Source organism: Triticum aestivum, chromosome 1D (genome assembly GCF_018294505.1).
Source record: "Triticum aestivum cultivar Chinese Spring chromosome 1D, IWGSC CS RefSeq v2.1, whole genome shotgun sequence".
Lineage (NCBI taxonomy): Eukaryota > Viridiplantae > Streptophyta > Magnoliopsida > Poales > Poaceae > Triticum > Triticum aestivum.
This window is the reverse complement of record NC_057796.1, coordinates 161,906,683-161,929,165: the sequence shown is the minus strand read 5'-3', so window position 1 is coordinate 161,929,165 and position 22,483 is coordinate 161,906,683.

Below are 22,483 nucleotides of genomic sequence, written 5' to 3'. Positions count from 1 at the left end.
ATTTCCCACGACCCTCAAATGCTTTCAAGATTATTTGGACATTTAAGAGTATTTATAGAATTTAATTTTCCAAATTCAAATACTTATGAATTAACTCCAAAATCCATAAATGTCCTAGAAATGTGTGCATCATTTTTGGGAGAAGTTTTCACCCATTCCAAAATTGATGAACTTTTCTGTAGGCCATTTTGGGTAGATCGAAAAGATTTAATTTAACCCTAATTGTATTTCATTTAGTGCTAGGGTTTTAACATCCCCATTTCAAGATTAATTGAAATCGAAAATGATGCATGGATGCAATGCCACTAATTACAAGAAGATTTCTAGGGCTGTGACAACTCACCCCCACTAAACAAGAATCTCGTCCCGAGATTCAAGTAGTGAAGTAAGAAGACAGAGGGGTCACAAAACTATCACAGTCTTCTCAGTCCAACTGCCCTTCACGAAGATGTTGATCCGTTGCTTCAATTAATGTTGACGTCTTTGCTTTCGAGATCTTCATCCGACATGATGATGATAAGGGAAACTCTATAGAAATTGATCTCCTTAAAGATCGGGCACTCAAGATCAACTCATGGAGTGAGACGTTGAAACATCTTGAGTTGAGACACAAAACACATCGAGAGGGATGGAAGAGCAAACGATGAGATTTGATTTGGTGGGCAACAACCCCACGCTTAGGTAGGATGGTGCATGGTTTCAAAGTAGCGAGGAGATAATTGCCACGATTCCATAACGGGGCACCTTGGGAAGGGTGACTCGTAGAAATATTCCTTAAGTGGCAAAAAGAATTACTTTTGATATAAATATCATTGAAACTCTTTATACCAACTTAAGGCAATCACAAACGATCGTTCGAGGGAGTTCGGGAGAACGACACACTCGGGCTAGGATGGACGATGTGGACTACCTTGTTGAAGACAACACAAGGGGTGATTTTCTTATCACTGGAAATGGTCGGAACCTCTGGTGGGACCACTTTTGAAGATGGTCCTTATCAGTAATTACTGGGAAGGGTAATCCAAGGTAGGATGGCACAATGACGATGCAAGCTGGGAACAAAAAATGCAAATGCTAGGAATGATTCTAGTAACTGGGGAGAAACTCGACAGTAGAGAGTGAATCTACTGTTTGAAAGGTTTAGCACAACCGAAGGAAACTGGGGGCAATTCCAGTTAGTGCCGATGATAACACCTAGTGCTTGTGCGTGCTCTCAAGAACTTGAGCATTTCCGTATTCATCAAGGTTGTACCAATATCCGTGTCAAGGATCCTGGCAACACAACATACCACCATGACGAATAGTGATGGACGATGCAGATGCAAAGGAAGATAACACCTTCTCAGATTTCACCTTAGCGAGGCCAAGGAAGCAAAATCTGGATGATCGACCGAGAGACATTTAGCACTCCGCTTCTAATGTTCTCCTTGATGTTCTAGCGTAACCCATTAGATGTGGTTTGGTATCTTGAACATCAAGTAGTAGGTCGGACTTCGGGAGCGTAGGAATCCAGAGGGAATAACTAGCGGAATAAATCCTAAGAAATCCTTATGGGGAGGTGGCCAACTTCCTCAATCAAGATACTACACTAATAAGCCTTCCGGCTGGATGTGTTGGCCACGACATCCACTTTACCGGTTATCGAGAGGCAATATTATAATTCTTGGGAAATGTTCCAACCATCATATCTGTCTGAGATTCAGATCTAGTTGGTTTCAGTCTAGAAACCAGGTCTAGTTGGTTTCATCAAGTCTAGAAAGAAAATTAAGGTTTGCAACACAAATCGACGAGAAGACGTTGCAAGATTCTCAGGGGATGAACTACGATAGCAAGCTCCAAAACATGAGCTGGTTCTGCTACATACATGTGAGCACGTTGTCCCAGACAAGCATGATCACATGGTAGTCTTATAATAAAACACTACCGAGTTCTGGTTGGGAACCATCAACGAGGATATCGAAGTCCTTTGATAAGTCCGGATTAGCTCTTATGAAGGAACTCCTTCTCCTTGAACAAATCAATCAGTGGCTTGGTGTGCTAGGGATACATATAGAATGAAGGTTGCAAGTCTCCAAACCGCGGTATACTTCGCACATATGCATGACTGACTTGGGATGATTCCAGAGGAGGCAAAACAAACTTTCTCGAATTCACGGCGGCAACTTGCATCTAATGCACATGAATTAGAGTAAGTCACTTCTTTCATCCAACATATGCTTCATGAACGGATCACGAAGATAATGCTTATAAAGTTTCCAATACTAGCTGGATGTTCAGCACGAGTCATGGAGAAGGTAGCAGTGTTGCTGATGGGCTCAACAACATTTCATCCAGGTTTCCATGGAGATGGAATTCCATAATTATGTGAACAAGTGATAGCATTGGTCAGACCCAAAAGATATAATGGTGTATGCTCGAGGGATCAACCACGAGTAAGACAACATTATGAACATCGTTGGTTCTGATTTGACTTGATGATAGCCCATACTCAAATCAAAGTCTTAATATGAGAATAGGTCCAACAACTGATCACAGGGACCAATCGATGAAGATATCATCTATCTTCAACACACACAAAAAGATATCCCTTAGTGATAAACTAAGTCAGATAAGCTTTTATCTTCCAACTCTCCAAGTTGTTGTTTTGCTTAACCAACTAGCTCAGGGGTATCCAGCACGGATTCTTGGAGAAGGGGTGGTTTACAAGAGACCCACTTGATCACGAACTCAACATAGCGGTCAGGTGGCAACCTGGTGACACTTCCGAGAAGATATTCGGAACATCACGAACCACCGATATGTTACTAAGCTCGAGAACGATCTTGCTTTTCAGAGCAAGACGATATGACCGAATAAGCAAGGACTGACACTATCCTAACTCATTGATCGAAAAGTGCACTGGGAATAAGGACTGGGTAGCACGATCAACCTTAGGATGTGATTCAGTAACCAACACGCTAAGGATGAAATTATTGTCCTTTAACTACCAAGCAACGGAGTTGCTAGGAGTATAGATTTCACACATCATAGTTCACCTGTCGGCATTCCGGTCGTGACGACACGGAACTGAGGAATGAGCAATGATGGCGAGAAGTATCACTCGTTAAGAATTCGTGAGAGATGGTGCAATTCCTACAATATTCTCGACATAAAGGGGGTAATACTCGAAGGTAGAACAGAACAAAAGCTGGTTAGGCATTTGATCTGCGGAATACAACTACTTTGACCCAATCCCAGAGATGGACGAGGTACTGGAGTTTGTTTCTCCTAGTCATTCCGGATTAGAATGGCTTGACAGACCACAGGAATAATAGGCATCGATAACACAATTGCACAATTACTCCTGACTATCAATTGATAGACGAGGGCCAGAAAATAACTAAAGAGGGACAACCCAAAGGAACATATGTTTTTTTTTCTGAGTTGTGGATGCATGGATTAGTATGTCGAACCAAGTCCAACAAGTTCCTTCTAGATAACCCATGCAGAAAGGGTAGAACTGGCAGATTCACAATGTAGAATGGAGAACTCATTAAGAGCACTCTGGTCGTGACCTTTTGGTTCAAACGAACTCCTGCCAAGAATGGTTCATGGTATTTAGAAGAACGATATACCTCGGACCTCGAGGACTAATGCAAAGGTTACTAATAACTTAAGGGAACTAGCAAACACTAGCTACACGAGTTAAGTAGAGTGAATCTTGGGCTCAAGAACCCAGAAGTAGAATGCCTACTAACTAGATGGCATCACGGGATGCTTTCGAGAATAATGGCCAGAATCTGCACACTGGGAATACAAGCATAGCTAGCTTACTAGGTAATCTTCTAAGACACCTAGGGTCGTAATAATAACTCCAACATATATGTCAAGGCAACAGAGTACCTCAACTCAACGATTAGTGTGGTTAATCTGGCCCAAAGGAACATCGAGAACGGAAAGAAGGGATTGCAAATGCATCGGACTATTTAGAAACCTGGGATGACTTGGACAGCATAACTGTAAATGCTCAAAAATTTGAGACATCCTGCAAAATGTGGCATACCACTTAACATCACAATATAAACATTCCGGATCAACTGAACACGGAAGTAGTAGAACTGAACTGAGGCTTAAGTCCATCAATCCTATGAGTCTACGGATTAGTAACACGTGATCCTGATAGAAAGATGAGAAGGCCTAGTTCTTAATCCCCGTAGAAGAGAAGAGGGTGACTCAGATCAGAAGGGCATAAGGTAAAGGAGTAAAAAGAGCCTTACGTTCCCTTCCACAATCAATTCCCTTACATAACTAAAGCATTTCTAGACTCAACTTCGACCAGTTTGGCTTCGTAAACCTACAGGCAGTCAGGCTCTGATACCAACGCTGTCGGGACCCCGATTCCAAGTCACACCGATCTAGCCTGTAACACCTCATATCACTTTGCGGCCTCACGCACGGTACTCCCACGGGTGTCGCCTTACCATGGCCCGGGACCGTTTGCGCCTTTTGGCTCACGTATATGACAATGTCGCTAGCATCCATATGACAGAGAACCCGGGCCGACATGGCTAGTCATGAACCCAAAGCGGCACTAACGTATGGGGACAGGCATACATGAATCAACATCGAACGTGTCGGTCAACAGCGTGCGAATCCGGGCTGTAGCACTGGGCTAACAGGACTCCGGGAACCCGGGCTGTAGCAGGCTAGGAGGACTCCGGATGTCACCGCGTGACATTTCCCCTAAGGGACAGACACAGGAACGATATGAAACACATGCCGGCCAGTCAAGTGTCCAGAGCAGTAGTGCTGGGCTAGCAGGACTCCGGTGAACCGGGCTGTAGCGGACTACTATGGCTCAAGGAGGCACTAGACTACATTTCCCCATAAGAGAGGCTGCTAAGGATAGACAACTAGATTGTCGGATCCCATACATACCAAGCATTTCAATCATACACACAATATGCTCGATATGTGCAGATACAACATGGCATCACAACAAGACTCTACGACTCAGAGTATTTATTCATTAGGCCCGAAGAGCCAGATATTACAAACATGGGTCTCATGACCCAACATTCAGAGCATACAAGTCAAAGCACATGCGGAAGCTTAACATGTCTGAGTACAGACATCTATAAATGAAAAAGGCTGAGAAGCCTGACTAGTGGAGCCCACTGGTCAGTGACTCAGCTAACCAACCAAATTAGTTAGTGCTAATCTAAGTTAATTAGGGCCTGGGCCACATGGAGTGGCTCTAGGGTGGTTTAGCTGGGTCATTAGTGGCTAATGACGAGCCACGTCATCAGTCGCCGGAGTTCGCCGGCGACGACCATTTCGCGCTGACGGAGATCGTCGGGATCTCGCTATAGCCCACGGTTTGAGGCGGGGTTTTGCTCCTACGGATTGCTGGCGCTCCCGCGCATCTAGTGGTGGTAGCAGCAGCAGCTGGGATGGCCGGAGGTGACGGCGGCGAGCGCTTTCCGCGGCGGCCGAGTACGGGCACGCTGGACACAGCGTTTGGTGCACGGAGGACGAGTTGCGGGTTGCTACGGGAGCCTGCGGACTCGCTGAGCCGGGGTGGCTCGAATGCGTGGTAGATGCGCTCTAGTACGGCGGTGCCATGGCCGGCGGCGGTGAGCTCTCGGGCTCGGTCGGAAGACGGGCTAGGGGACGAGACAGAGGGGGGAGAAGCGAGGGGGAAGCAACAGGAGCTCACAGTGACTCTAAGGCGTCGTCGAAGAGGTCGGGGAAGCCCGGACGGTGACGAATCGAACGGGGCGGCGCTCGGAGCAGAGGAAGAGACAACAACGATAGCGGCGCTGCGGGTGCTCCGACGTCACGTGCGTTGGCGTAGAGCTTCATGGATCCGAGGCGGAGCTTGTAGGCTAGTTGGATGGCCGCGGGGATGCTAGTGGCTGCGGTGGTTCACGGCGGCGTGCTCAGGCACGTGAGGGGAAGAGCGATGGAGAGAGACAGAGGAGAGGGAGAAGGTCGGAGAGAGTGAGAGAGTCCCAGGGGGTGCGGCGACGCGGAGAGATCCAGGGTGACGGGGACGCAGCAGGCAGGGTGGAGTGGCCGGGGCGGTGCCGGCGCGCTGCGTCCACGCGCTCTGCCTACTGGCCTGGGGAGGAAGACGACAGGAAGGAGGAGGTGGGCTGGGCGAATCTGCTAGGCCACCAGGTAAGTGGGGCCTCAGGTAAGTCTCTGCTTCCTTTTTTATTTCTTTCTGTTTTTATTTTCTGTAATTGTTCGATTTAGCAAAAATGCCAACCACTTTGTAAAATGCTCAAATATTTGTGGCACTGGGAATTATTTCCACGACCCTCAAATGCTTTCAAGATTATTTGGACATTTAAGAGTATTTATAGAATTTAATTTTCCAAATTCAAATACTTATGAATTAACTCCAAAATCCATAAATGTCTAGAAATGTGTGCATCATTTTGGGAGAAGTTTTCACCCATTCAAAATTGATGAACTTTTTCTGTAGGCCATTTTGGGTAGATCGAAAAGATTTAATTTAACCCTAATTGTATTTCATTTAGTGCTAGGGTTTAACATCCCATTTCAAGATTAAATTGAAAATCGAAAATGAGCAGGATGCAATGCCACTATTACAAGAAATTTCTAGGGCTGTGACAAGTTGTCATAAGGTCAAGTACAACTCCGGGTCATCCTTTTACGAGGGACACGGCTATTCGAATAGATAAACTTCCCTGCAGGGGTGCACCACATAACCCAACCACGCTCGATCCATTTGGCCGGACACACTGTTCTGGGTCATGCCCGGCCTCGTAAGATCAACGCGTCGCAGCCCCACCTTAAGCACAACAGAGCGGTCAGCCACGCCGGTCTAATCCTAAGCGCGCAGGGGTCTGGGCCATCGCCCTATGCACACCTGCACGTTGCGAACGCGGCGCGAGCAGACCTAGCAACCCACACGATCACGGCGGTTACGTCAAAGCGGTCCAACACGGCGCGCGCCACTCAGTCGCTGACATCCGAAGGCTTCGGCTGATACCACGACGCCGGGATACCCATAACTACTCCCGCGTAGATGGTTAGTGCGTATAGACCAAATGGCCAGACTTAGATCAAATACCAAGATCTCGTTAAGCGTGTTAAGTATCCGCGAACGCCGACCAGGGCCAGGCCCACCTCTCACCTAGGCGGTCTCAACCTGCCCTGTCGCTCCGCCACAAAGATCCACTTGCGGGTACTCCTACGAGCCGACCCGACTTTAGTCATCACATGTGTCATGTATATAGTATATAATTATATACCCGTGATCACCGCCTAGGTGATCACGGCCCGATAGTATAGCACAGCAGACGGACAAGAATGTAGGGCCACTGATGGAAAACTAGCATCCTATACTAAGCATGTAGGATTACAGGTAAAGATAACAACAGTAGTAGCAAGGATAGGCTATGCATCAGGATAGGATATCGGAAAGCAGTAACATGCTACACTACTCTAATGCAAGCAGTATAGAGAAGAATAGGCGATATCTGGTGATCAAGGGGGGCTTGCCTGGTTGCTCTGGCAAGTAGGAGGGGTCGTCAACTCCGTAGTCGAACTGGGCAGCAACAGTGTCGGTCTCGTAGTCTACCGGAGAGAAGAGGGGGAAGAAACAGTAAATACAATGCAAACATAAACATGACGATGCGTGACATGACAATGAGCAGTGCGAGGTGTGTCGTAACGCGACAGTAGGTGGTACCGGCGAAGGGGGGGGGACATCCGGGAAGTATTCCCAATGTTTCGCGTTTTCCGACAGACGGACCGGAGGGGAAAGTTTCGAGTTCAATAGGTTAGGGATGTGTGGTGGACGAATGGGCTGCGCATCCGGATTCGTCTCGTCGTTCTGAGCAACTTTCATGTTGAAAATATTTTAATCCGAGTTACGGATTAAAAGATATGACTTTCTAAAGATTTTATTAATTTATGGAATTTAATTAATTATTTAAATTAATTCGAAAATGGATTTATGACATCAGCATGACGTCATGCTGACGTCAGCAGTCAACAGGGGTTGACTGGGTCAAACTATCGCGTGGGTCCAGTGGGAGGGGCAGTTGGGCCAGGGTCCAGTGGGGGGAGGGGGGGTTCCTCCTTTCTTCTTTTTTTTGTTTGTTTCCTCTGTTGCATTTTCTTTTCTTTTTATTTATTTTCTTTTCTCTTTTACATCATTTTAAAATAGTTAGGCATTTTCTAAAAATATGTTTTCTCCACAATAATCTTCAGTGCAATATCTGGCACCCACCGAACATTTTTGTTTAAATTTTTGAAATTTTTTATTATTGACATTAATTTGAATTTAAATTTTGAAACGGTTTCGAATCATCGCGAGGTTAACAACAGTAACCGTGGTGATGTGGCATCATTAGCGTGGGATTACTGTAGCTTAATTATCTGGGCGTCACAAATCTCCTCCACTACAAGAAATCTCGTCCCGAGATTTAGGAGGTAGAAGGAAACAGTGCGGGGTATTCTTCGCGCAGACGATCCTCGCGTTCCCAAGTGGCCTCATCTTCAGAATGGTGCGACCACTGGACTTTGAGAAACTTGATCGCCTTCTGACATGTGCGGCGTTTAGCTTGGTCGAGAATGCGGACCGGATGCTCCTTATAGGAGAGGTGTTGCTGCAATTCGAGCACTTCATGATCCACTGCTCGGATTGGGTCCTTGAAGCAACGGCGGAGCTGTGACACATGGAACAGATCGTGAACCTGAGAAAGGTTCGGCGGAAGCTCCAGTTGGTATGCCACTTTTCCACGCCTTTCGAGAATAGTGAATGGGCCAATATAGCGAGGAGCTAGTTTGCCCTTGATCCCGAAATGGTGAGCACCCTTCATAGGTGTGACTCGAAGATAAGCCTTTTCGCCAGGTTGATAGACCATGTCTTTATGATGACGGTCATACTGACTCTTCTGACGTGACTGAGCAGTCTTGAGATTCTCACGGATAATGCAGACTTGTTCTTCGGCATTTGGATAATATCCGGACCAAGAGTGGACGTTCCCCAGTTTCTGACCAGTTCAGAGGGGTTCGGCACTTTCGTCCATATAACACTTTGAAGGGGGCCATCTTCAGACTAGCTTGATAGCTATTATTATAAGAGAACTCAGCATACGGGAGAGATTCCTCCCATTTCTTGCCGAAGGAGATAACACAAGCTCGAAGCATGTCTTCGAGAACTTGGTTGACGCGTTCAACTTGCCCTTGCGATTGAGGATGAAATGCAGTACTGAATGACAGACGAGTTCCCATGGCTTCTTGGAAACTTGCCCAGAATCTTGAAGTGAATAAGCTACCACGGTCTGAACTGATAACCAATGGAATACCATGGAGTGAAACAATCCTGGACATATAGAGCGTTGCCAACTGGCTAGCAGTGATCGTTTCTTTGACCGCCAGAAAATGTGCAACTTTGGAAAGCCGGTCAATTACAACAAGAATAGCATCATTACCTTTCTGTGATTTGGGAAATCCAGTGACGAAGTCCATCTCAACATGGTCCCATTTCCATTCAGGAATAGAGATAGGTTGCAGAATTCTAGCAGGCCTTTGATGTTCTGCTTTGATACGACGGCAAACGTCACACTCAGCAACATAACGTGCAATGTCTTGCTTCATATTAGACCACCAGAATCTCTGACGGATGTCTTGGTACATCTTTGTACTACCAGGATGGATACATAGAGGCGTATCATGAGCTTCTTTCATAACTTCCTGTGTCATATCCAGGTTTTTCTCTGCACATGGCACCACTAGGCGGCCCTTGAAGTATAAGGTGCCATCTTCAGCAATAGTGAAGAATGAGGGCTTTCCTTCTGCGAGGTAGCGCTTAATCTTGTGGGCTTCAGAGTCATACTTCTGTAGCCTTTTGATGCTATCCACGAGATCTGGTTTAGCAACTAGGGTATTGAGGGAACCCTGGGTAACAACGTGGAGGTTCACCTTGCCAAACTCCTTAGGAGGGGGAGCGAGTGCACCTGGAGGAACAATATGGAGGTTCAGCTTCCTAAATTCTTCAACAAGCGAGGGCTGAACTTTGTGAACCTGGAGGTGGTTGCAGTAAGACTGCGGCTCAAGGCATCAGCCATTACATTAGCCTTGCCTGCGTATAGGAAATACCCAAGTCAAAGTCTGCAACAAGCTCCATCCATCTCTGCTGACGGAGGTTCAGATCTGGCTGAGTAAATAGATACTTCAGACTTTGGTGGTCAGTGAAGATCTCGCAACGATTACCAAGAAGGTAATGTCGCCACTGCTTCAGCGCATGAATGACAGCAGCAAGTTCGAGGTCGTGAACTGGGTAGTTCTCTTCGTGAGGGCGCAATTGCCGAGAGGCATAAGCAATCACTTTGCGGTCTTGCATTAGGACACAGCCTAATCCTTGACGGGAAGCATCGCAGTAAATGACGAAGTCCTTCTTAGTATCAGGTGGAGCTAGAACTGGGGCAGAAGTCAACTTGTCTTTGAGTGCCTAGAAACTTTCCTGACATTTGTCTGTCCATTGGAACTTGACGCCCTTATGCAACAGTTAGTCAGAGGCCTGGCGATCTTGGAGAAGTTCTCGACGAATCGACGGCAATAGCTGGCGAGACCGAGAAAACTTCTGACTTGCTTAACGTTCTTGGGAGGAGTCCAATCAAGGATAGCCTGGACTCGTTCAGGGTTGACGACAATACCATCCTTAGAGATGACATGCCCAAGATAGGTTACTTCCGGTAGGCAGAATTCACATTTGGAGAACTTGGCATATAGTTGATGCTCTCGTAGCTTCTCCAGCACAAGTCGAAGATGTTCAGCATGTTCTTCTTCGTTCTTGGAAAATACCAGGATATCATCCAGATAAACCACAACGAACTTGTCGAGGTAATCCATGAATATATAGTTCATCAGACGAGAGAAGGTGGCTGGAGCATTGGTTAAACCGAAAGACATGACGGTGTACTCGTATGAACATATCGAGTCACGAAGGCGGTCTTTGGGATATCCTCTTCGCGAACGCGGATCTGGTGGTAACCCAACCTCAAGTCGAGCTTTGAGAACACTGACGAACCCGCCAGTTGATCATACAGATCATTGATCCGAGGAAGAGGGTATTTATTCTGAATGGTAGCTTGGTTTATAGGACGGTAGTCTTGAACTAATCGGTTTGTCCCATCCTTCTTCTTGACAAAGAGAGAAGGTGCTCCCCAAGGAGAGCAACTTGGGCGAATGAATCCTTTGCGAAGAGATTGTCGATTTCCTCCTTAAGCTCAAGGAGTTCATGCGGCGGCATCTTGTAGGGTCGCTTGGCTATAGGAGTGGTGCCTGGTTTCAAGTCGATGATGAATTCGACAGCTCTAGCAGGGGGAATCCCTGGAAGTTCTTCAGGGAAGACGTCGAGGAATTCACGCACGACGGGAATGTTTCAATGCCCTCGAGTGGTGCAGCGTTCAATGCATTCAATGCATAGAGCCTTGCCTCGGCATTTTGCACCAGATGGGCTTGGTAAGTAACTATCTCATCTGAAGGGTGTAGCAGATGGACGGTCTTAGTGGTGCAAACGATTGAAGCAGTATGCGCTTTTAACCAATTCATTCCCAGAATGAGATCAATGCTACAGGACTTCAGTACGATGGGAGAGACAAGAAATTCCAGTCCTTCAATTTCAACAGGAACGTCGTGACTAACCATAGAGGTTTGACATTGGCCCGCAGGGGTGTGTACCACTAGCGGAGTGTTCATCTCTTCGTATTTAATGCCATGCAGGAATGCAAATTCTGTTGATATGAAAGAATGGGATGCTCCTGTATCAAATAAAACGGATGCTGGTACTGAATTTACGAGGAGTGTACCCATCACAGTAGCGGGCTGGTCTTGAGCTTCGTTGAGATCAACGTGGTTGGCATGAGCACGACCATAAGACTTAGCATTGTTGTTGCGGGGCTGGTTGTTACCATGGCCAGCTGCTGGAAGGGCCAGTTGATTCTGGTTCTAATTCTGATAGCAGTTCCTGGCAAAGTGACCAGGTTGACCACACTTGAAGCACAGACCATTATCGGAAGTGGGAACAGGAGCCCCAGGTGGGGGAGCTGGTAGCTTGGACTGCCTAGATGGTGGATGAGGCAGACGCGGTGCAGCATAAGATTTCCTTGGGGCAGGTGCATTTGGACGGTACATGCTGTTCGGGATCCATATCTTTCGCTTCTGCGAGGGCGGGCCCGAAGATGAGCCCGTGTCATGGTTGCGCCTCTGAGAGCTCTGGTATTCCTGCAGACCAGTCTCGACATTGATGGCCTTATTCACCAAGGTGGCGAAATCGGCGAAGTCATGCACTAGAAGTGCGAGCTTGATGTCAGCTTGTAGTCCATCACGGAACTTCTTCTGTCTGCGAGCATCAGTTGCAATGTCTTCTTCAGCATAGCGGGACAAGTCCAGAAACTCCCGTTGATAAGCTTCAACAGTTTTGTTGCCTTGGGTGAGGTTGCGGAACTCATGCTTCTTCCGGTCCATGACTCCCTGAGGAATGAAGCGGGCACGGAAAGCAGCTTGGAAGTCTAGCCAGGTGATGATTGTTCCAGCTGGCAGAGTACGGCTGTCCCACCATTGAGCTGCGGGTCCCTTCAGAAAGAAGGAAGCAAAGTTGACATAGCTGGCAGGGGCTACATCGGCAGACTCCATCTCATAGGTGACGTCACGGAGCCAGTCATCAGCATCCAGAGGCTGAGTTGAGCTGCGGTACACAGTTGGGTTCAGGCGCATGAAATCCTGCGGAGTTACTGGGGTTGGTTGCTGGTCCATATTGGGGCGAGGAAACTGAGCCATCATATTTTCCATGAATTGGTGGTTCAGTTCAAACTGTTGGATCATACCAGCCATGTACTCAGGTGGTGGTGGTGGGGCATTGCCACCACTACCACGACCACCTGGTCTAACCATCCTGCTAATATATAACAGGGGTCGTTCAGCATTGAGAAATTTGCAAAGACAAGAATCATTCATGATGAAACATGCATAATGAAAGGAGCACGATAGCTACTACATAGTAGTCGGCATAACTTACAAAAAGGGGTCATGCATAGAGTTCAGTACACAGAGTTCAGTACATAGACTAAAACAACATAGGCGGCACACAGGCTCGCGGCGAATGCATCTAATACTACAAGCAAGCCTACATCAGTCCCAAGAGGTACTGTGGAGGTAATCGTAGCCCGATAGCTGGTAGTGAGGCAACGGATAGCCCTCCACGTCAGCAGACTGGGGGCCGCGGATACTCAAGTGTACAGCCCGACGCTCAGGTGGCAGAAGAGGACCAAGTGCGGGAGAGTAGCCTCCCACCTCTGGCCAACCGACACCGTGGGGCATCACGGTCCTGGTTGGGTAGATCGCAGTACGCGGTAGCTGTCCAGATCGGACAAAGGGGTGCAGCAGCGTCAGAGCACGGTAAAGGTGCTGACGGGTGGTGTACATCTCGTGGCGAAGAGCTCTGTTAGCTCGATCCAGCCCATCAGCATGCAGAACCAGGTTCTGATGGTAGAAGGGCTCTCGGGTGACAGTGGAGTAGGCAGCAGTATAGTATCCCTCCGCACCAACATTAGATGCGATAGCAATGTGCCTAAAAGGGGAGGTGTCCAACTCCCGATACTCTCCACAAAGACGTGTCAGAGCAGCATAGGCAGCATCGTGGACAACCATATCGATGGTCACACCGACACCATGTGCGGTGTGCAGCACAGTAGTGGAGTCATACTCCCGCGAGTAGAGGTGGACGATGGCACGGTACTGCTCCTGGTTAAAGTCCTGGTACTCCTCGTAGACGGTGTACTCAGGGTGCCAGCGATAACCCAGATAGGTCATCATCTCAGCTAGCACCGCAGGTGATCCCGAGGCACCAATGGCCGTCGTGTGGCGCATGACCTGCCTCGTGGGTTCCATCTGAAAGCAAAGACGTTTCAAAGGAGTCAAATGACAGTGTGTGAATTGTTCAAAATACTATACTAAGAAACAACTATGGCTTATCCAACTTTGGGGTGAATGCGGTCACGGGATCCTAGTGTTAGAGTTAGTAAATTCGTTTAACCCGAGTAGAAGAGAGTTCAGAGTCCCAGAGTAAGGGTCGAGGAGTAAAAGATCCTAGTACCAACCAATGGCGACGTGGGCCCGTAAGACACACAGCCATGTTAGTAAAAGTTTTGTAATGTCTAGACTCGACTTAGGCCAAGGAGTGTGGAAAGGGGGGTTCCTACAGGCAGTCGGCTCTGATACCAACTTGTGACGCCCCCGATTTGACCGTACACTAATCATGCACGCAAATGTGTACGATCAAGATCAGGGACTCACGGGAAGATATCACAACACAACTCTACAACATAAATAAGTCATACAAGCATCATAATACAAGCCAGGGGCCTCGAGGGCTCGAATACAAGTGCTCGATCACAGACGAGTCAGCGGAAGCAACAATATCTGAGTACAGACATAAGGTAAACAAGTTTGCCTTAAGAAGCCTAGCACAAACTGGGATACAGATCGAACGAGGCGCAGGCCTCCTGCCTGGGATCCTCCTAACTACTCATGGTCGTCGTCAGTGGCCTGCACGTAGTAGTAGGCACCTCCAGTGTCGTAGGAGTCGGCGTCGACGGTGGCGTCTGGCTCCTGGACTCCAGCATCTGGTTGCGACAACCAGATAGAGAGGAAAGGGGGAAAAGAGGGAGAGAAGCAACCGTGAGTACTCATCCAAAGTACTCGCAAGCAAGGAGCTACACTACATATGCATGTGCATATGTATAAAGGGCCATATCAGTGGACTGAACTGCAGAATGCCAGAATAAGAGGGGGATAGCTAATCCTGTCGAAGACTACGCTTCTGGAAGCCTCCATCTTGCAGCATGTAGAAGAGAGTAGATTGAAGTCCTCCAAGTAGCATTGTATAGCATAATCCTACCCGGCGATCCCCTCCTCGTCGCCCTGTTAGAGAGCGATCACCAGGTTGTATCTGGCACTTGGAAGGGTGTATTTTATTCAGTATCCGGTTCTAGTTGTCATAAGGTCAAGGTACAACTCCGGGTCGTCCTTTTACCGAGGGACACGGCTATTCGAATAGATAAACTTCCCTGCAGACCATATAACCCAACACGCTCGATCCCATTTGGCCGGACACACTGTTCTGGGTCATGCCCGGCCTCGTAAGATCAACGCGACGCAGCCCCACCTAAGCACAACAGAGCAGTCAGCACGCCGGTCTAATCCTAAGCGCGCAGGGGTCTGGGCCCATCGCCCTATGCACACCTGCACGTTGCGAACGCGGCCGCGAGCAGACCTAGCAACCCACACAATCACGGCGGTTACGTCAAAGCGGTCCAACACGGCGCGCGCCACTCAGTCGCTGACGTCACGAAGGCTTCGGCTGATACCACGACGCCGGGATACCCATAACTACTCCCGCGTAGATGGTTAGTGCGTATAGACCAAATGGCCAGACTGAGATCAAATACCAAGATCTCGTTAAGCGTGTTAAGTATCCGCGAACGCCGACCAGGGCCAGGCCCACCTCTCACCTAGGCGGTCTCAACCTGCCCTGTCGCTCCGCCACAAAGATCCACTTGCGGGTACTCCTACGAGCCGACCCGACTTTAGTCATCACATGTGTCATGTATATAGTATATAAGTATATACCCGTGATCACCGCCCAGGTGATCACGGCCCGATAGTATAGCACAGCAGACGGACAAGAATGTAGGGCCACTGATGGAAAACTAGCATCCTATACTAAGCATGTAGGAGTACAGGTAAAGATAACAACAGTAGTAGCAAGGATAGGCTATGCATCAGGATAGGATATCGGAAAGCAGTAACATGCTACACTACTCTAATGCAAGCAGTATAGAGAAGAATAGGCGATATCTGGTGATCAAGGGGGGGGGGCTTGCCTGGCTGCTCTGGCAAGTAGGAGGGGTCGTCAACTCCGTAGTCGAACTGGGCAGCAGCAGTGTCGGTCTCGTAGTCTACCGGAGAGAAGAGGGGGAAGAAACAGTAAATACAATGCAAACATGAACATGACGATGCGTGACATGACAATGAGCAGTGCGAGGTGTGTCCTAACGCGATAGTAGGTGGTACCGGCGAAGGGGGGGGGATATCCGGGAAGTATTCCCGATGTTTCGCGTTTTCGGACAGACGGACCGGAGGGGGAAAGTTGTGAGTTCGATAGGTTAGGGATGTGTGGTGGACGAACGGGCTGCGCATCCGGATTCGTCTCGTCGTTCTGAGCAACTTTCATGTTGAAAATATTTTAATCCGAGTTACGGATTAAAAGATATGATTTTCTAAAGATTTTATTAATTTCTGGAATTTAATTAATTATTTAAATTAATTCGAAAATGGATATATGACATCAGCATGATGTCATACTGACGTCAGCAGTCAACAGGGGTTGACTGGGTCAAACTGTCGCGTGGGTCCAGTGGGAGGGGCAGTTGGGCCAGGGTCCAGTGGGGGGAGGGGGGGTTCCTCCTTTTTTTCTGTTTGTTTCCTCTGTTGCATTTTCTTTTCTTTTCTTTTTATTTATTTTCTTTTCTGTTTTACATCATTTTAAAATATTTAGGCATTTTCTAAAAATATGTTTTCTCCACAATAATTATCAGTGCAATATCTGGCACCCACCGAACATTTTTGTTTAAATTTTTGAAAACTTTTATTATTGACATTAATTTGAATTTAAATTTTGAAACGGTTTCGAATCATCGCGAGGTTAACAACAGTAACCGTGGTGATGTGGCATCATTAGCATGGGATTACTGTAGCTTAAGTATCCGGGCGTCACAATCGTGCCCGCACGTCGCCGTCCTTGCCCGGCCCCGTGAGCGCACGGCCCCTGCCTCCCTGCGTCGCCAGCGCCCCACCGTGCCTCGCCAGTCCCGCGCCGCGGCTGGCCTGGGCGAGTGCCCGCTCGGGTGCGCCCGCACCCGGCGCCCCAGCGCCCGCTAGCAACCGCCCCGCGGTGGACCTGTGTGCCACTAACTAGGGGGCCTCACCCCTCAGAACGAAAAATGATTTTTAAAAAAAAAATTATTATATAAAAAAATAAAATAAATAATAATAAAAATAATAAATTAATTAACAAAAATTAATAAATGAATAAATAAAGAAAATAAAAATAAAAATAAAACTAATTAATTAATTAGTTAATTAACCCTATTTAGGTTAATCTAATTTAATTAATTAGTTTAATTATTAGTTAATTAATTAGTTAACTCTAATTACCCTAATCTGTCTATGACAGGTCGGACCCACGTGTCAGATGACTGCTGACGTCAGCATGATGTCATGCTGATGTCATCGCAACACTGTTTAGGATAATGTATATATTAAATAATTAAATAAATTCCACAAATTAATAAAATCTTTAAAATTTAATATAAAATAAACCGTAGCTCGGATGGGAAAACTTTGTACATGGAAGTTGCTCAGAACGACGAGACGAATCCGAATACGTAGCCCGTTCGTCCACCACACCTCCCTAACCTATCGAACACGCAACTTTCCCCCTCCGTTTCATCTGTCCGAAAATGCGAAACATCGGGAATACTTTCCCGGATGTTCCCCCCCTTCGCCGGTACCACCTACTGCCGCGTTAGGACACACCTAGCACCGCTCATTGTCATGTCACGCATCGTCATGCTTATGTTTGCATTGTATTTACTGTTTCTTCCCCCCTCTTCTCTCCGGTAGACTACGAGACCACACTGCTGCTGCCTAGTTCGACTACGGAGTTGACGACCCCTCCTACTTGCCAGAGCAACCAGGCAAGCCCCCCCCTTGATCACCAGATATCGCCTATTCTTCTCTATACTGCTTGCACTAGAGTAGTGTAGCATGTTACTGCTTTCCGATATCCTATCCTGATGCATATCCTATCCTTGCTACTACTGTTGTTACCTTTACCTGCAATCCTACATGCTTAGTATAGGATGCTAGTTTTCCATCAGTGGCCCTACATTCTTGTCCGTCTGCTGTGCTATACTATCGGGCCGTGATCACCTGGGCGGTGATCACGGGTATATACTTATATACTATATACATGACACATGTGACGACTAAAGTCGGGTCGGCTCGTAGGAGTACCCGCAAGTGGATCTTTGTGTTGGAGCGACAGGGCAGGTTGAGACCACCTAGGCGAGAGGTGGGCCTGGCCCTGGACGGCGTCCGCGGTTACTTCGACATAACACGCATAACGAGTTCTTGGTATTTGATCTGAGTCTGGCCATTTGGTCTATACGCACTAACCATCTACGCGGGAGTAGTTATGGGTATCCCGACGTCGTGGTATCAGCCGAAGCCTTCGTGACGTCAGCGACTGAGTGGCGCGCGCCGTATTGGACTGGAACGCCACTAGGCTAGGCCTGCTTTCGGCCGCGTACGCAACATGCAGGTGTGCATAGGGCGATGGGCCCAGACCCCTACGCGCATAGGGTTAGACCGGCGTGCTGACCTCTTTGTTGTGCTTAGGTGGGGCTGCGACGCGTTGATCTTACGAGGCCGGGCATGACCCAGAAAAGTGTGTCCGGCCAAATGGGATCGAGCGTGTTGGGTTATGTGGTGCACCCCCTTCAGGGAAGTTTATCTATTCGAATAGCCGTGTCCCTCGGTAAAAGGACGACCCGGAGTTGTACCTTGACCTTATGACAACTAGAACCGGATACTGAATAAAATACACCCTTCCAAGTGCCAGATACAACCCGGTGATTGCTCTCTAACAGGGCGACGAGGAGGGGATCGCCGGGTAGGATTATGCTATGCGATGCTACTTGGAGGACTACAATATACTCTCTTCTACATGCTGTAAGATGGAGATGGCCAGAAGCGTAGTCTTCGACAGGACTAGCTATCCCCCTTTTATTCTGGCATTCTGCAGTTCAGTCCACTGATATGCCCCTTTACACATATACCCATGCATATGTAGTGTAGCTCCTTGCTTGCGAGTACTTTGGATGAGTACTCATGGTTGCTTCTCTCCCTCTTTTCCCCCTTTCCTTTCTATCTGGTTGTCGCAACCAGATGCTGGAGTCCAGGAGCCAGACGCCACCGTCGACGACGACACCTACGACACTGGAGGTGCCTACTACTACGTGCAGCCCGCTGACGACGACCAGGAGTAGTTAGGAGGATCCCAGGCAGGAGGCCTACGCCTCGTTCGATCTGTATTCCAGTTTGTGCTAGCCTTCTTAAGGCAAACTTGTTTAACTTATGTCTGTACTCAGATATTGTTGCTTCCGCTGACTCGTCTGTGATCGAGCAATTGTATTCGAGCCCTCGAGGCCCCTGGCTTGTATTATGATGCTTGTATGTCTTATTTATGTTTTAGAGTTGTGTTGTGATATCTTCCCGTGAGTCCCTGACCTTGATCGTACACATTTGCGTGCATGATTACTGTACGGTCAAATCGGGGGCGTCACAATTTGGTATCAGAGCCAACTGCCTGTAGGAATCCCCCTTTCCAACTCCTTGGCCGAAGTCGAGTCTAGTCATTGAAAAACTTTTACTGACATGGCTGTGTGGCTTACGGGCCCACGTCGCCATTGGGTGGTATTAGGATCTTTTACTCCTTGTCTATACTCTGGGACTCTGAACTCTCTCCTATTCGGGTTAAATGATTTTGCTAAAAGGACTAACTGTAGGTTCTCGTAAATGCTTTCTCCCGGAGAGCCCTTTTTCACAGATGGTCGCCGACTGCACCAGAAGATGTTGAAGATACTCTTCGATCATTCCCGAGACCCTTGTGCCCTCTGCCTTTTCAATTCCCTACTACCGATATATCCATCTGGATAACAACATACACTTTTTGTTCATACAATTACTCTGAGTTTCTCGTGTTATTACCAGATACATCGAATTGCTCTCCGTTTTTTTGAATCCCTTGTACCACTGCCTTGCAGTTCTTTTCCACCTGAATACCCCTACGAATAATTTCTCGCACTTATCGAGTATCCGCTCATCCCCAAATGATTCATGTATTTCACAAAGTCTTCGACATACCATTCGATCTTCCAAAAATCCTCAGCAATCTATTGCTCTGGAATTTGTTGCTTGCTTTAATTATGATTAATCCCATAAGTCTGGTAATCTTATTAGCATCCTTTGTCATTATCATTTGAGTCTGTTGATTCAATATGTTGCGATGCTCGCATTCCTCAGTCGAATCCTAGAATTCATCCTTCCAGCTCAGATGTCATTTGAACAGGAGTTGGTTCTCGACTAATCAAATTGCCATCGATTGTACCCCTAAGCCTACTCAACTTATCCATCCTTGATCAGAGCGTTGCTTCTGACCCCCTGATTTGGAAGTCATAATTCTTTTGCATTTGAACTTTGAGTTAGTCAGTTGTTTCTATAGTCAGATCTCCTTGCATTCTTCTTCCTCTGGTTGAGTACCGATGCTCACATCAGATCCCTTGTGGACCATCGGTTCCTTTGTTGAATTTTATCCGACAGTGTCCTTCCTATTGAATAACCTTGTGAGCCTTTCCATGGGTATATAATGCCTTTGGTAAATTGTATCCTCTGTTTTCTCAACCATGCTCTGTTTTCGAGCTGGTGGTATTTACTGTTGAAGCTGGTGGTATATGTTTCCACGATACCCTAACGGGTTGAACCTATGCCTTCCTTAATATGTGTGAACTCAGAAGTTTTCACGAGTCATACTCATCTGGTATTTCACCAGGTAAAACTTTCAACACTAATGCCTTCATCAAAGCGAGGGGTGAATGGAAGGTTTTACATTGAAGAAGTGGGGAGTCGACCTTGAACCTTGCGTTCATGCCCATGGACACGATGTATAACTTATCATGGAAGCTGCTTGTAAAAATAATTACCCCCTTGTTATAAGTTCATCTTGTATCTGTGGTTCGATCATTTACGATCGTGGTTTCTGACCATGTTCTCCTTTAAATACCATTTCTCGTGCAAGTTTAAGCACTTGTCTTCTGCAGAGTAATACCCCAGTCCAACCTCTACTTTGGTTTGTCGTCGAGTATTACCCCCCTGGTATCTCGAGATTATCACGGAACTGCATAACTTCTTATGAGTTCTCCATCAAGTATTACATTCTCATTGATTCCAATTTTTCACGGGCTCCGAGTTATTAAACACTCAAGGACATCGATAACGGAATCGAGTCCGCATCACGATTTAACAACTCTTAGTAATCTCCTTTGTTAACGAGTTCGTACTCGATCACGTCATCCCTAGCCTGCTCGGCTATGTCATTATCGTGCCGATTTTAACTGTGCTACCTGGTCTTTATTCCCGGAGCACCACTTTCGACGCTGAGCTAAGCTTACGTCGATTTTCCTCGTCATATCATTTCGCCTTGAACAGCAAGCTTGATTTCGAGTTGTGTCGTACCCCTGGTTCCAATAACTTTTCGCTTCATCATTGACTTGATGTCATCGCCGATCGATTACCTCTTCATAAATCCTCGCTACAAATGTGTCGTGAACATCATCAACATTCTGAGCTCTTCCAAGATATCTATCGAATTCTGGATGAGAAATACCATCCTTGCCCTCGATGATTTGTTTTATCATCGACCATTTTATTGCCTTCCATTCAACACAAACTTGTTCGTGTTTTGTGTTGTACCTTGATTTCCTTGCTATCTAGCTTATGATATGTTCTACCTTGGAGTATTACCATCTTTTATGTCAAGTATGTCGTAAGAATTTCACCACCTCGTATGACATCTTGGTATAGCGATACTTCTCCCCATCACCATTCTTTCTTGGTCCCCGTGTTGTTTCTAAAAGGAATACCGACCAATGGTCTGTGATGTGTAAATTCTAAACTTCTAGCAACCCTATTGCTTTGAACTTATTGGTCTATAGTTTCATTCTACGTCTATGGCTTAATGAATCATCATTCGAACATTGATTGTGCTACCTAGCCCATATTTCGGGTGCACATTTCAACCAATGTTTTAACTGTGTATGTTTTCCTCGAGCATACATCATTAAGTCATTCGATCTAGCTAATGTTATCTCCTTGTTCACATAGTGGTGGAAATCCATCTTTTGGAAATCTCAATGGATAGTCGCTAAGTCAATCAGTCACCTCCTCACCTCTCCTTGATGTAATGATGAACCCTTGTTCGGAACTCGCTTCCATAGTTCATCTCCCGAGAATCTTCGATGGCGTTTCAACAATTTGTGTTGCACCTTTCTTCTCAGGCATCCTGAGTCTGAGTTATCCTGACACCAATCAGATCTGAATCTCGGTCAGATATGATGGCTGGAACATATTTCCAAGAGTTATAACATTGGCCTATTTATGACCCGGTAAGGTGATGATACCCAGCACACCTGGCGGGAGGACCTATTGTTATAAGTTTCCCCTTTTAGCAAGGTTAGCTATTCTTCCATGAGGAAATTGTAAGACTTATTCTATAAGTTGTTCCTGATGGATCCTTTTTGTTTCCAAAGTCTGATCTTCACCTGTTGACCATGTCAAT